The sequence below is a fragment of the Ursus maritimus genome, unplaced genomic scaffold (genome assembly GCF_017311325.1).
Source record: "Ursus maritimus isolate PB19 unplaced genomic scaffold, ASM1731132v1 scaffold_17, whole genome shotgun sequence".
In the NCBI taxonomy this organism is placed as follows: domain Eukaryota; kingdom Metazoa; phylum Chordata; class Mammalia; order Carnivora; family Ursidae; genus Ursus; species Ursus maritimus.
Genome location: NW_024424119.1, coordinates 14,086,609 through 14,101,990, shown reverse-complemented (window position 1 = coordinate 14,101,990; position 15,382 = coordinate 14,086,609).

Genomic DNA, 15,382 nt, shown 5'->3' with positions numbered 1-15,382 from the left:
AAAAGGGGTGAACAAACTATTCATTGGAGAACAGAGGATAAACCTGTTCTGCACAGACAGTCCACTTGCTCACCAAGAGCAGATACCTTACATGCACATCCACAGATCAAGCATTGTTCTATGAAAAGTAACAGCAGACAGACAAAACGGAGTCTGTGTTAAGCTGTACGTAATCTGTTTGGGGGTGTATTGTTTTGGGGTGAAAAGGCCTAGATTGCTTTCAACCCTCACGTTAGACAAAAGTTCATTCTGACGTTAGAAATGCAACCTACAGTGAATCCTACTAGCCTGACATGTTTTATGCGTGTTAGAACTCATCTCGACTTTAAAATCAATTCAGATGACTAGCATAGGGCACAATAGTTACATAGTGAATTGTTTCTTGGTATATGCCATCTCAACATTTTTTCTTATGTTGATTTGCTCAATTAGTGATGATGGCAGACGGTGCTGAGTATTGATTTCAGAGACTTTAAGGAAATGTGATTAATTTGTTAGCAAAGATGAACTTATCAGTCGTTCCTTCTCCCCGGAGCCTTATGAGCTCAAATGCTGATTTGGCCACTTCCTCTGCGCCTGTCCTCAGCCAAGCTACCGAAGTTGGGTTTAGCTTCGGGCTTCGCTGCAATAGGGATTGTGATTCTACCTTATGACATTGTTGTGAGGGTCAGAGGGCATGGATCTGCAGCTCTGCCTGGGAGAAACAGCTCAATGATTAGTTTTTCTTTTTCAAACCAGCCCGAGAGATAGTGGGATAATCTTTCAATGTGAGCTTTCAGAGGATAAAGACAGAGTTTTAAAGGGTTATCATTTATGTGCAAGAGATGAATCGCTAAATTCTACACCTGAACTAATTTTGCCATATATTAACTGACTAGAATTGAAATAAAAAACTTGAAAAGAAAAAAAATCATCATTGTATTTTATATAAGCCGATAACCACGTTTGTGACTTTGGAGCAAACAGGATACAAACACATTCATTTCTTTTTTTCATTAGCAGAGAAAGGCACGCTTTGTAGTGTTAATTTTCCTGTTTGAACTAAAGACGGATTCAAGAAACATTTCCCACACTTCCCATGCCTATATAAATTGAATATTCAATGAAAACTTGCTAAGAAAAAGTTTTTAGGAGGGAAGTTTCCAAAAGTGAAGAAGTACAAGGAAGACAAGGAAACCAAAGCATCTCAGAGTCCCAGCCCAGCAGCTCGTCCTGCTGAGTGTAATTTTTTTTTTTACCCCCACTCCCAAATTTAAACCTCCTTTTCCCTTAGGTATACCTTTTATTCTTTGCCTAAACCTAATTACAGACTGGGGTTGATGTTTAAGTTAAAGAGAAATAATCATGACTTCATTTTCATTTGCCTCTTGATCACTTTGTGTTCAATATATTAGGAATTAGATCCTCTAGAATAAAAATCTGTCCTGGCCCTTCTTGCCCTGGTATGACTGGGTTTATTAAACCCCTGATAAATTTGTACGGAGGTAGACAGCTACTATCCTGAGGCCCTCCACGTGCCCCTCTCCATTCCTGGCCTCTTTCCTGGGACACCACCCAACTGCCTTGATTCAGCGGTCCCGTGTTGTCCTGGCAGATGGGAGAGCTTTCTAGACCACACAAAGCTCTGGCTATCTTCAGCTCTGGCTTGGCCAGTGCCTCACATTATACTAGTTGTGATGATTTCTTTTAAAGATCTATCATATTTATTTTAGAGAGAGAGAAAAGAGAGAGCACAAGTGAGGGGAGGAGAGAGAATCTTCAGCGACTCAACTCCTGAGGGCAGAGCCCCATGCCGTGGCCGATCCCATGACCCTGAGATCATGACCTGAGCAGAAACCAAAAAGCGTCAGGAGACTTAACCGACTGAGCCACGCAGGCCCCCTACTTAGTGTATATTTTTAATATTATCTTAGAGCAAAAGCAATATTCTTATGCATTGATTTAATAATATCTGCCAGCCCTGATGCAACAAAAGGCAGACAAAATACAAGCTCACTGAGGAGCATAAGGCAGTAGAATGGAGGAGAGGTGAAACCAACCACGGGCAGGTAGAGGGGTGGGAAAGATGGAAAAGCAGCAGGAGGAAGACCTAGTGTAAGAGGGTCACCACCTGCAAGGATGTGTTCCTTCTCGGTGCATTCCATCAATTGTCGACTGTCCCCATAGGATGGGGGTGAAAGCTCTTTGACAAGTACATGGTATATGACTAGAACCAGAGCTGTAATTACTGTGTTTTATGTTGACACCATTGTCTGACAAAATATTGTGCTGAACGTTTTCCTGCTTTTGCCCTTTGTGCTGTTGCTTACTTTGGGGCAAAAATAACATCAGCAGGTTCGTATCTCACCCCAGGTGAAACCTGTTACGACACACTCAAAGGCCGTGTTACAATTGTTTCCCTTGTGCCAGATTCCATTGTATTGGGAATATTGTTGAAAATCGGGTCCTTGTGAATCTTTCGGTGTTTTGTCAGAACGGTATTACACCACTGTAATTTTAGAAAGCATTAAAGAACCGTTGCTTGAATGTACAGAACATTGCTTTGTTGGGATTAGCGGAGTTTTGCACCATTGCCCTGCTAAACTCCAGAAGAGTGGAAAGTGGGCTTTCGATGGCCAAAAATGTTTGAGAAATACAATGCATGTTGAATATTACAGGATCTGAGAGTCATGTTGTTAAAAATGTTTGACTTTATAACCAAGATTCTCAAAATGTATTTGACTCCTCTTCCCACCTCTCTGTCTCTCTCTCTTTCTTTTTCTCTGTCTTTCTCATTTTTGTAATGAAATTCCTAGTGGTGATACCAAGTTTGGAGAAATGGAAAATGTTGGGTCAGGTTATTCATTCTTGCATTTATAGGGCAAGGCCAGAAGTTTGAAATGGCCAGAAGCTGGAACAAAAAAATGCCCAAGACAAATAAGGCACAGTGCTCCATCCTGAAAAGGCTAGCAGAGGAGATGCAATGCAAATGATATTACAGAGCTGTTTTGTTTTTTTTAATTGTGGGAAAACAGGAGACAAAGCAACTGAACGGAAAGAAGAGAGGTTAGAAACATCGGGAAAGCTTCCTGGTCAGGAAGTCTCACGTAAGCATACATTCATGCAATGTCAGGTACTAGAGATTTAAAATAACAATAGGGAAAAGACTCTCCCAAACATCGTCTACTAAAACCATTTAAGATAAAATCCCACAACGTAAGTTCATTCCTCCTACCTCAGGACATCGGTTCGCTAACATGTCTCCTTAAGACAGCTAGCTCTCATTTCGGGTAGTTTCGTGGAAGGTGAGTGGTGGCCACAAAGATAATGTGCATTCTGTCTTCTTTGACACATATACACTAACCATTTCGGTCTTAATTGGACATCTGCTGAGATCCTAGGCTTCCTTGCCATAGCTGGACAGGAATTTAAGAATGTGCTCAGGTTTCCCGGCTGTGAATCTTTTTTTCTTGTATCCAACATGCATACTGGCATGGCCCTTATTAACTAGTTATTCATTGATGGGAGTGGGAATGGTAATCCTTTGATGTGGTTCCAAACATTGCTGGCTTTCTCAGCCTTAAAACCAACAGCCCAAAGACATCGAATGCTCTTGATGTGTTCCACAGAGTACCTAACATGCTAGGTGCAGCGGCCCTTATAGACAAGCCGAACGGAAATGAAGGCGTTTGTCTCTCTCTAATAAAGAGATGGTATGTCCTCCACTCTGCCAATCAGTCACACACACATTATTTTGTTTCATTTTTACAACGACCATATGAAGAAGATATGACAGTATTTTTACCATTTTTACTGGGGCGAAAGTGAGGAACAAAGATGTCTGGCATTTATCCAAGGTAAAAGACAGAGCGAGGAGTAAAAGCTGGAGATCCTTTTCCTTCCAAAGCCTGAATACATTTCCACTGCACGCTACAATGCCAGAATAAAGATAATAAACATATTTTTTACTATTCTAAAATATCCATTAGTGTGCTAAGCTGATGGCAATAGTCTTTACTTTGGATAGAATGTACTGTGCTTTCTTTCCCAATGGAAGTATACCATTATTACGTTGTTCAAAATGGTTCAAAACAGAGTCCATTATTCCTTCACTTCTTTCCCTTCTCTAATAAATACATTCCTTGTAGGAATCAGTCCAATTCTTTTAAATAAGGAAAGGATGGCTAGAATTTAAGGTGTACTCAGAACTCTTCAATGGCTGCCCTGTCACTCTTGGAGAGACACACACATGAAGAGACAGGATTTCCAGAAGTGTTAGTCGTTTAAGATGATTCTTAAGTATTTCCTCCACTTTAGAAATAGTTCATGACTGAAAATATCTTCTTCAGAATAATGGCTGATTGAAAGGCAAAGCACTAGTCCTAAGGTTTTTAAAGGGTATCGACAACATGCTACAGATACTTAAACAGAAAGAATGAAAGGTAAAATAGGCAATGTTTCAATCACGTGTTTTTTAAAAGCTTGATATCAAAGAAATGACCCAGTGAAACAGGTTTTAAAGGAAAGTAAGACCCTCTGTGAATCTGATGAACATTAAGAACTCTCTTTTTATTTTTATTCATTTTTTTAAAGATTTTATTTATTTATTTTGGAGAGAGAGAAAGAGAGAAAGAGCATGAGTGGGGGTGGGAGGAGGATGGGAGTGGGGAGGGGCAGAGGGAAGGAAGAAGCAGACTCCCAGCGGAGCAGGGAGCCCAACTCAAGTCTCCATCCCAGGACCCCAAGATCATGACCTGAGCACAGAGCAGGTGCTTAACTGACTGAGCCACCCAGGCACCCGAACACTCTCTTTTTAGATAAATAGAAATATACAGTCACATTTTATATTTAGAGGGTTTATCAGTCCCCGACACTCACTTACAGACCCCACTAGGAGGCTTTGATGTGGTCCTAAATAGTTTGGAAAAAAAAAAAAAAAGAAAAGAAAAGAAAAAGAAAGAAAGAAAATTGTCCAGAATGAAGAAAGGCAAAAACCAGATGATTTCTCAAAGGACCCTTGTGTCTCTATTAATCTATGATTCCAGTGGCCCAATTTTTAAATGCTGCTCTAAAATCCTTGCCCTGAAGTTCTTGTTTCCTATTCGAGGCCTTAATAAAAATTCCAGGAGTGTTAGTGACCTGAGGATTTCTGCCTTTCTCCAGCGAGAGAAGCCAGGCAACCCAAACCACAGAATAGGAAATGGCTTATCAACTACGCAGCTCTCTAATATTAATGCTAAAGAGTTCCCAAATGTAATGTGCACACACATCAACTGAGGATCTTCTTAAAATGCAGATTCTAATTCAGTAGATCTGGGGCGGGATCCAGGATTCTGCATGTCTAACAAATTCCGGGGGGTGTTGACAGTGTTGGTCTGTGGAGCAGACCGAGTAGTCAGATTCTAATAGTGGATCCATATATACCGCTGCGGCAGAGCCCTTTAGAACAGCCCCTCCCACTGTTTGCTCATGCATGTCCTGGAGCTACTTTTGTCTCACCAACTAGAGCCTAACCTACACAAAGAGAGAGATACCACCAGGGCATTCGGTAAGAGAGGGTAAACTGACTTTTTCCCTTAGAATAAGACTCAATGATCGGAGTTTTGCATTGCGTTGTTCTCTTTCTACTTAACGCTTTTGGTGTGTCTCTGCAAGGTCTGGGGTAGATTACGAGTAGTCTATGAATGATTAATCTTTTCAAATTAGAGCAAATTTAAGATTATCCCTTTAAACCCATTGCTTTCACTTGCTGAGAGGACCAAGAGATGGAATCAGAGTTCGTTAAGTGCTGTGAATTACAATCAAACTCTACTCATGGTGGCAAGCCCACAGATAGACTGTCTCATCCATGTGTGGTGGGAGTTGAGAACCACTGCTCTTCTTAGAGGTAGCCCTGCTATCTTCTGATTCTTCAAAATATGGATGAGTCAAAGATGAATAAGGCCCCTGATCAGAAAGATTTATTTCTGAGCCAAAGATTACCTTTCTGTATGTTAACGACTCGTGAGATTGTTTTAGCTGCTGGTGTTATTGATGACATTTTCAGAAGAAAAGATTCCATGATAGTTCCTAAAATGGGGGTGAACAAGCAATGTGGAAAGTTTAACACTGGTTTAGGATTTAGTTAAGTGTATGTACACTCTGGCAATTGTACAAGCCAAGAATATGTTATTTCATGTTTAGATGAAAAACATGGCTTTCTATAAATATTCTTATAAAAACCATATAAAGAACAAAATTGGGAATGGCTCATTTTTTCATATTCAGTTTATTTCAATAATATATATATTTCTTTCACTATTTCTACTTTATGGAAGTTAGGTCTACGGCCATACCACCCTGAACGCGCCCGATCTCGTCTACTTTATGGAAGTTAGGTAAAATAAAATGTGTGTTTTTGATTACTTGTTCAGAGAGAATAACACTACCAGGCAAAATAACATTCCAAACTCAGTATGGGACAAAAGATATAGTCACAAAACATTTTCAGTTGCTCCTATTTTAACTACAAAATTTACTCGAAAAATGTGGCATTGTTTCTTTTGGAAATATTCATTTTTCCCTTTCTCTATGCACCAAAATGATTCTTTCTCTCCTCTCCCACAGTTAGAACTCTTACTCAGAAAGTAGAAGCCTGAGATTGCAGCCAGCAAAAAATGTTTACAAATGAAAGATAACCAAAGTGTTAAAAATTGTGTAAGGACAAATAGGACATCACAAGTAATTTTTAAATGACTTCAATGTTGTATTTTCTTATTAATTTCATTTTATTCTTAATTATGAAACATTTCAAAATAATGTCAGATATTCAGTATACCCACCATGTAGTTTTAAGAGACTTTAACATTTTATACAGGTTCTGTTGTCTTTTAACAAGATTTTTTCTACTAAAAGAAAACATTAAAAATACTTGTCAATGTCATCAAAGGGTGAATACTCAACTGAAATTATCTCTATATTCCATATAAAACTCATCAGAATTTTGAAGGATGACAGAAAGGCCTCTGAAATTCTTTCCCATGCCTCTTGCACCATGTCAATGTTCAAAAATAATACCAATAATAATCAGAATTTGGGTTTGCATACAGGGGAAATTTTTTCTAAATAAATTAACTAAAAACAGAATAGAAAGTATATTTTGTAGACTTTTTGTTAATGATTTGCTTCATAATTACTTTAAGTACATATTTTTGAAAGAGGTATCTTAGTCCTTCTACTCCCATAAGTCCTGTGCTCATTTGTGTGCAAAGGTGAGGGGTAGGTATGGGTGAAGTATATTTATGTGTGCATAACCTTAGGTGTTAACTTTGTAAAAACTTAAAATGAGGTAAAGATTCTATTCCACTCTCCTCTGAAATTCCTGATGGTCAGTGGATATGGAAAGATGTGATCAGTAACAGAACAGTTTTAGAATACAAAATTAATAACAATTGAAAAATAAGATAACTCTTTAAGTTATAATCTATTTAGAGATTATTTAGATGCTGGGAGAAAATATGGCCTTGGTGCTCATCGTCAGGTAAGCTAGAAAGTAAATAGTAGTTCATCTTTCCCTTGCAGATAAAGATTAAAGAGGAAATTCTTAAATTTCAGACAATGCTGTCATGATTATGGAGTAAAATGTGAGCAAAGAGTTGTATGTGAAGCCCTGGCCAGCCCTTTGATAAAGCTGAAGATGCCCACGTGATTTGCCATAGGAGCCATTTATGGTTGTGTTCTATCAACTCTGGCTTTACTGTGATAGTATGTGTATTTGTGTTGGGGCAAACAGTGTGTTTGCCTCAAATCAAGTCTAAAAGAGAATTCTTTCTCTTGCTATGGGCTTGAAATAGTTTTTTGTTTGGGTTGATTTTACTGCTTGAGTGAATTATCCCTTCATTGGCCTCTTTTTATTCATCATATTATGATATATAATTTTGGTTACAATCGTATAATCTTTTCTATAACATTGTTCTGGGCTTTGTATAAAAGTTTAAAGATGTGTTCCAGGGGCACCCGTGGCTCAGTCATTGAGTGTCTGCCTTCGGCCCAGGGTATGATCCAGGAGTCCTGGGATCGAGCCCCTGCATGGCTCCCGCTCCATTGGGAGCCTGCTTCTTCCTCTCCCACTCCCCTGCTTGTGTTCCCTCTCTCGCTGGCTGTCTCTCTCTCTGTCAAATAAATAAATAAAAATCTTAAAAATAAAATAAAATAAAAAATAAAAATGCCACAAATGAAATGCTTATGCTTGCATATTCAATATCTTTCCTATTGGACTTTGACAGCTCGTGATGGAACTCATTTATAATGAAATCTTTTTTCCTTTCTACAATTATGTTTGAAACAGCTATTTGAGTTTGATGATACTATATTTTTCCATGATAAAGTTAGAGTAGTATTTTTTTTTATCAAAGAATGATTTTAATTTTGAGTTTTCTACGAACAGGTTTTGCTAAATAAATACATATTTATAAATATATTTTATATGTTTATATGTATATTTAAAAGCACTTAGCTCTAAGTTTCATAATCTTTACATCTTAAGGCACATTTTTCATGATGTGCAAAATATTTGCTTTTTCCTTTATACTGTGACTATAGAATTTGAAAACATTTTCAAATTATTGGGAATATTTTAACGGCAATAACAGTGTTAATTTCTGTTCTTTATTTCTGCTCAAGATAGTCAAGATGGCTTCAGATTTTTCAGTTTTAAGAGTTCATGCTTTCAACCTGTTTTAAGCTGAACTGTAGATGAGTTTCTTTGAATCCTACCTGTTTACCTAATACTAATAACCATTAAATACGACTGACCTCACAACTCAAAACATACACTTAAGTGTCTGAAATGACAAATGGTATATGAACATTTTATTCAACTGTATTTTATACAGAAAATTTTAAATTTGTATCTTTCATATAGTCCTTATCCCAAGTGCTCATGCAAAAATAATTTATGTAATACATCATCTGCTTTGGACTTACATAGTTGGCTAAGAAACGGAGACTGTAGGAAATACCAACTCATTAGTCAACATCTGATGAAGATTTTTCATTGTGATTGAAGAAACGATTTTTCACACAGAGATATATTCCACCATCAATCAAATACCACTATGAACTTTGCTTCGCCCCCCCTTGAATTTTTCTTTGTGGGAGTTAGACCGACCTTTGCCAAAAACAAACTATATTCACACACAGAAACACAACTACCCTGCACCGCACCCTCCCAAAATCCAGATGCTAGTCGCCAAGCTGGGCTCTCGGAGGATATAGATAAGTAGGACCGCTGAAAAATCTGGCTAGGTCACATGGTGCACCACCTGCCAACTACCGTTCAGTATTTACTTGAAAACTTCCAGAGATGAGCAACTTATTTAGCCTCTGCTTCAAAGAATTTCAATCCAAGTGGAAAGGATTAGGCGAGCATAAATCTTTCTGCTTGTATTCTACAGTACTGAATACCGAGCCCGCACTGCACGATAAAAATAACTAAAGTGTTTAGAGATGACCATTGCATTTCCCAAAGCGCTCTCAGCCGGAGGGGCCAGCAGGTAGATTCAGAGAGCCCGCTATCCAAAACAGGCTTAAATCAAATCTGGGCCGCGGGTGAAAGCACCTGAAAAATTCGTGGTGGAGATGGCATCTGAGAAAGGCCTCGAAGCACCCACAGGGTGGCGAATGCGGCCGCTCCAGATGGAAGGATCCCCACCTTGCTCTAAAGCCAGCTCAACCCGGGGCCCACGCTACCAGGCACGGTTTTAGAAGACCCCTCAAATGCAAGGGTCCGACCGAGGAGGCACTTCCGCTGTACAGTTTTCTAAGTTTGGAATCCGAGAGTGCACGGAGGAGCTCCGCTCTCGCAGGTGGGAGCCTCTCCCTTCCTTAGCTCAGACTCTCTGCGAGAAGCCTGCCCGCAAAGGCAGGTGCGGTGGCCAGAGGGGCTGTCGTGACTGCCGCTTCCCCCACCAAATTCCGGGCGTTCGGGAGCCGAGCTAGTGGAGAGACCCGGAGTCCCGCCCCAGCGCAGGGAGGAGATGCAACGCCTCGGCTCGCTCCGCGGCCGGGAGCCTCTTCCTCCCCCCTTTTCCGCGGCGGCGGCGGAGGTGGCGGAGGCGGTGGCGGCGGTGGGGGGGGGCGCGGGCGGGGGCGCGGGCGAGGGCGCGGGGCGGGGCGCGGGCGAGGGGGGCGGGCGGGGGGCGCGGGCGAGGGGCGGAAGGAGGAGCCGCGGCCGAGGCGGCCCCGCGGCGGCAGGTGTGGATGGGGCGGAGGTGCCGCTGAGGCGGAGGTGCGGGGATGTCCACTCCGCCGGCGCCCGCCAGGAGCCGGGGCTCGGAGGCCCGGACGGCCTCCCCGGAGGAGCTTCGAGAGCGGCTTCGATCTGCGCACAACTTGGGGCGCGCAGGCTCCACGTCCGGCGCCCAGAGGAGAAAGGCGCGCGTCCCCGACCGCGGCGCCCGCGCGGACCCCAGCGGTGAGGCGGCGACCGACTGGGGTGGGGGGGTGGCCGGCGCTGGAGGGTGGGCGGCGAGTCTGCAGACCGGCCCGTAAGCGAGGAACGCGCGGCAGCGGGGCTGGGGCGCGTCCCTTACCGAGTTAAGAGGGGTGCTCGGGCCCCCGCACTCTGCAGTCTGCGCCGCGGGCACCCGGGCGGGGATGCTGCGGCCGGCCACGGCGGCCCTGGCTCTGCGCAGAACCTTCTCCTCCTCTTGCCCCAAGAGCAGGTTGTTTCCCTGGCCTGACCTCGGAAGTCGCGGGTCCCGCTGTCTTCCCCTAAACGGCGAAGGAGGAACTGTGGGTGTCCGGGAGCGCGTTGGGGGGCGAGCGCTCTCAACCAGCGCTGTTTGAGGGGAGCCCGTTCGCTAGTTCAAATTCAGATTGTCACTTTGCAACTTGCTCTGCTTGCTCCCCTCTTCGGGGGAAGTCAGGCGAGTTTTAACTCCCCACCTGGTCGGATTAGAGGGAAAGTGATGCTCTGCAAAATCGTGGTTTTTCCAACAGAGCGTCCCTTAAGAGAGCCTCCCATCCTGCAGCGAGACAATGGCAGTCGTGAAAACACGACCGAAGTGTTCACCTAGCGCCGCGGTGGCAGGCGAGAAGTTAAGGAAAACTTAAGCCCTAGTGACCCCTCAGTAGGCTTCTTGCGGGACCGCTTTTGCCCCTCCACAGGTGGTACTAGGACTGAGAATGACGGCTCAAGACCTACACTTGGGTGGGAGCTGAGGCTGTGGCCGGACGCCCCTCACCGCCCTGGCGACTCTGGGTTCTGGAATTGGGCCTCTCTGCTTCCTTCACTGAAATCATGGCAGCTTGAAGTGAAATTGGGAAAATGAGCCTCTTTATTTTCCTTAGGAGTTTATTACCTGTGCATTGAAATGTGTCTCTCGTGGACAGAAATTTAAACAATATTCTAGTTTACACTTTGTTTTAAAGAAATTGTGCTTGAACTGGTAAAAAAAAAAAAATGGATTTAAAACTGACAGCCAAGTTTAGGTTTATTTGTTGTGGAGTTTGTGTTTGGTTGAGGCAAGGAGTGAGTTTTAAGTAATTTTTTTCAAGTCTAATATTGATTATTTTTTCATTGTTTGCAGACCTTAATCCTTCAGTGAAGGCCTTTTAAGGAATAAATGCAAAAATAACAGTGGTTTAAGCCCACCCGTAAGAACTATAGCCTGCCCCCCACCTTTTTTTCTTAACTTGTGACAGAGCCTCATGAAAGTTGAGCAGTTTCCTTGATCTTGGGATGTAAAAAACATCTTAAGTTGAATTTTAGGCCTCCAAATGAAAAAAAAAAATGTTTGTGTCTGTCTTAATAGAATTTTCGGACTTTATGGAATTCTCAGTTTATGATGGTGTTTATTTTTTATTTATATCGCATTGGGACTTACCATGTCGATATCGCTTACCAGACTGGCAGACATGGGGAAAAGTCAAGAAGCTCCTTTAAAAGATACAGAGTTATTCTCTGGATGAAATTTTATAGTTCTGAAAAGCATGTATCAGAGACAAAGCTCTTGAGTGATAACATTAACTGTTGGCTTTTTTTGAAATTTTAAATAGACAATTAAGAAGGGAGGTATAAAATGCTTCATACTTGAGCATAGTTTTTTAAAATGCAAGTGGGAAAAAAGTTAAGGATATCATTTTTTTACAGTGTAATAACTAGATAGCTATTCAAGAAGCTATAAAAATGCTTGAGGAAGTAAAATAAAAAAGTAGCATAAAATCACATATTGTACTGTTAGAATTTTAAGGAGAACGCGTACTTCTATATCTCAAATACTCAAGTGAGCAGTATTAAAGTGAATCAAATAGAAGAGTTTTCCTGCATAGGATTTTTTCCTAGAATAAAAAAATATGTATTTATTTTGGTTTATCTTAAAATGAAAGTTATAGTTAAATTTTGTTGGTACCTATATGGGATAATTCAAAGGTTAGTAAGATGTCTTTTGCTTGGGACATTGACATTTTAGTGACAGGTGTCCTTAAATTTTTCATATAATTGCCACAGCTTTTCTTTACTTGATGTATCTAGGTATTTTTAACATATAAACACCATACGGTCTCTTAACAAACTTAAAACTGTAAAAAAGCAATAGATTAAATCCCTTATTATTAACATTTCAGGATAAAATCTAGCTATAAGATAAAAATGGCTTCTCGAAGACATTTTAGAATACATATAATGCTATGATTCTGGGAGAATGTTTTTGATAGTTCTTTTCCTATTCTTTGAAGTCATAAGGTAAAATAACAAAAAATCAGTAATTATGTTTTAACAGTTTCTTGATATATTTAACAGACTGTTTCCTTAATAACAATCTCCCAAGTGTTTCAAAAATTTTTGTAGGATCAAGAGTTTATTTTCTGTTAAGATACATTTCTGTAGACTAGAAAAAAACCTTTTTGAATTTAGAGTAGGCCAGTCTTAAATAAGAAATAATGAAATTTGATCTTTGTATTGCAAAATGTGTTTTCACTAAGGACATTTAAACTATGTCCTCTCTATTAAACATGTAAGTTTATAGAAAGTAAATCAGATATTTCATTGGTAAAATATAAGGGCCCTAATGTGCTTGCTTTGTTAAGGACCATTGAGACTTTTTTTCTCCACATCAATATGAGCAGTGGAGTCCAGAAAATTATCAAAATAATTTTGAAGAAGATAAAGATGAAGCGAAAAAATCCAAGCATGATCATGGTATATACGTGTGTTGGTTCGCAGCAGGGAAAGGGTGAAAAAGAAGATTTTAGGATCAAAATTTATCCACATTAGTCAGATTCCCTAGCACTCTCTACTTTATTGTATAATCAACTTTTTAGCTAGTATGTAGTTATTGAGTGTTTTAATACAGCAGACACCAGAAAAAAATAAATCTCATTTGAAAATCTTTAATTATGGCTTTATCGAATATACAGCCTACTCTGTATTGTCTGAATGCCAACAGAGAAGCTATTCAATATTTGAGACCAATTTATAAATTAAATGTATTATAAAAGTTAATTAAATAACTAATTTTCATTTTAAGAGAACTGCCCCTTTTGAGGAACTATTTTTAACATTACAAATAGCACTCTCCTTTAAGTAAAATAAGAATGATTATATTAATTACAAATTATACTTTTAGCAAGGGGAAAATGCAATTTTTATTGGCCGGGGTGGGGAGGCATTTATGCTAAGTAGTTTGTGGCCCAGTTTCCATTTCTGTATCTGTGCTGCCTCTGACAAAGGATTGAGTGCTGAGGGATGAAAAACCGTGAGGAGAAAATTAATAAAAGAAGCTACGTGGGTTGATCAAGTTCTGCTCAGAAGCCTGTGTCCACATGAATTCAGAACTAGAAGAGAAATTCTGGCAGTCTGATTCCCCACAGGCCTTTTACACGGAGTCCCGTGAGTTAGCAGTGGCAGAGAAAAGAGGAGTCCTTTCTGCCATTTGCAAAGCCAACTACTTGATCCACAGCAAATCAAACCCAGGAAATCTTTTTAGTCTTGTCCAGTTCAGCTCCACTTCCTCGCCAGGGGCATAACAGCTGAAGTTAAAAGACTTATCCCCAAATGGGAAAATTAGTGCCATTTGTGTAGAGGCAGTAGCCTTATTCAAACTGCTTTCAACCTAATTGAAAAAAAAAAAAAGACAGAATATGACTTGATTATATGTCCTCCAGGGTGGGTAGCACGTAGGAGACTGTGGCCCAAGAATGCCTTTAGGTTTTTCACTTATTTTAAAGTAGTTATAGTTTGCATTGTATTCTCGGGTTCGCGTGTCTGTGTGTGTCTGTGTGTGTGTGTGTTGTTTACTTCAACTTCTACAATTTGGAATAGGTGAAAAGTACCATAAAAAGGTGACCAAAATGTGTAGTGTTGGGCATGTAAAAGTTCTTCCACTCCTGCCAGTACTTCCATTACTGAGATAATTCTCTGGTGGATTTTCTTCTGTGTTTTGTAAATCTCAGGTGTTTTGGTTTTTTGTTTTGTTTTGTTTTTTGCTTTGAAGTAACCCTGATTTTGAGAAGTTGAGCAGAAAAGGGAAAGAACTTTGTCTAAAAACCAATGCCATCTGCCAACCTGCGTCTTAAGTGAGCTCTGTCAAATTCCAGGTGAACTTTGGCCCTATTAGTAAATTGGATATATGTATTAAGTAAGGTTAAGAAAATCAGCTCAGAAAGGCCTGCTCCAGAAACTTGTGGTATGTGTGCTTTCCTAATTGATCTAAATCTAACATGTAATTATCAATCAAGACCGATATTGGTATGCATCTGAGGTGGAACTATTCTGGAGTCCAAATGTTAATGGTGGAAAAGGATTGGTCCCCAAAAAGTCAAATCGATAAGATCTTACTAAAATAACTTGAGATTTTTGAATTACAGCCCATGCTCAAGTGGAAACTCAAGTCATAAAGTCATTATTGAATAACCCCGTGGGGTAATTTTTTTCCTTCTTTAAACCTGACCTTTTACCTATTATCTCAACTTCATTAACTTAATTAAAAAAAAAAAGTCAAATAAGAAACAATAGGCTAAAGGAATAAAGTATGAGATCTCTGTGGTAAAATCTACGTATAGTGCATGAAGTCTTCTAAATCAGGATTTAACTGGCTTTTAACTCGAGTGGGCTTTTAAGTAACTAACTGGTAATATTGGTAATATTGTCACTTGACATTTCCTTTTCATATTCTGTGCTGTAACTCAAAACTGATTTCCTTTTTATGGGTAAGAGTGGGACTATATTAAATTAAAAAACAAAAACAACTTACAGTTTACAGCCTGACTTTGATATAGAACACTGCTGCATGTTAACCAACACCTGAAAAGATTCTAGTTTGCTTCATTATTTATTTTTGGAATTGGGATTAGGTTGATTTTTTTTTTAAATGAAAAGAGTAGCTTTAATTTCCTTTTTAGATCACTGTATGTATATTAACTA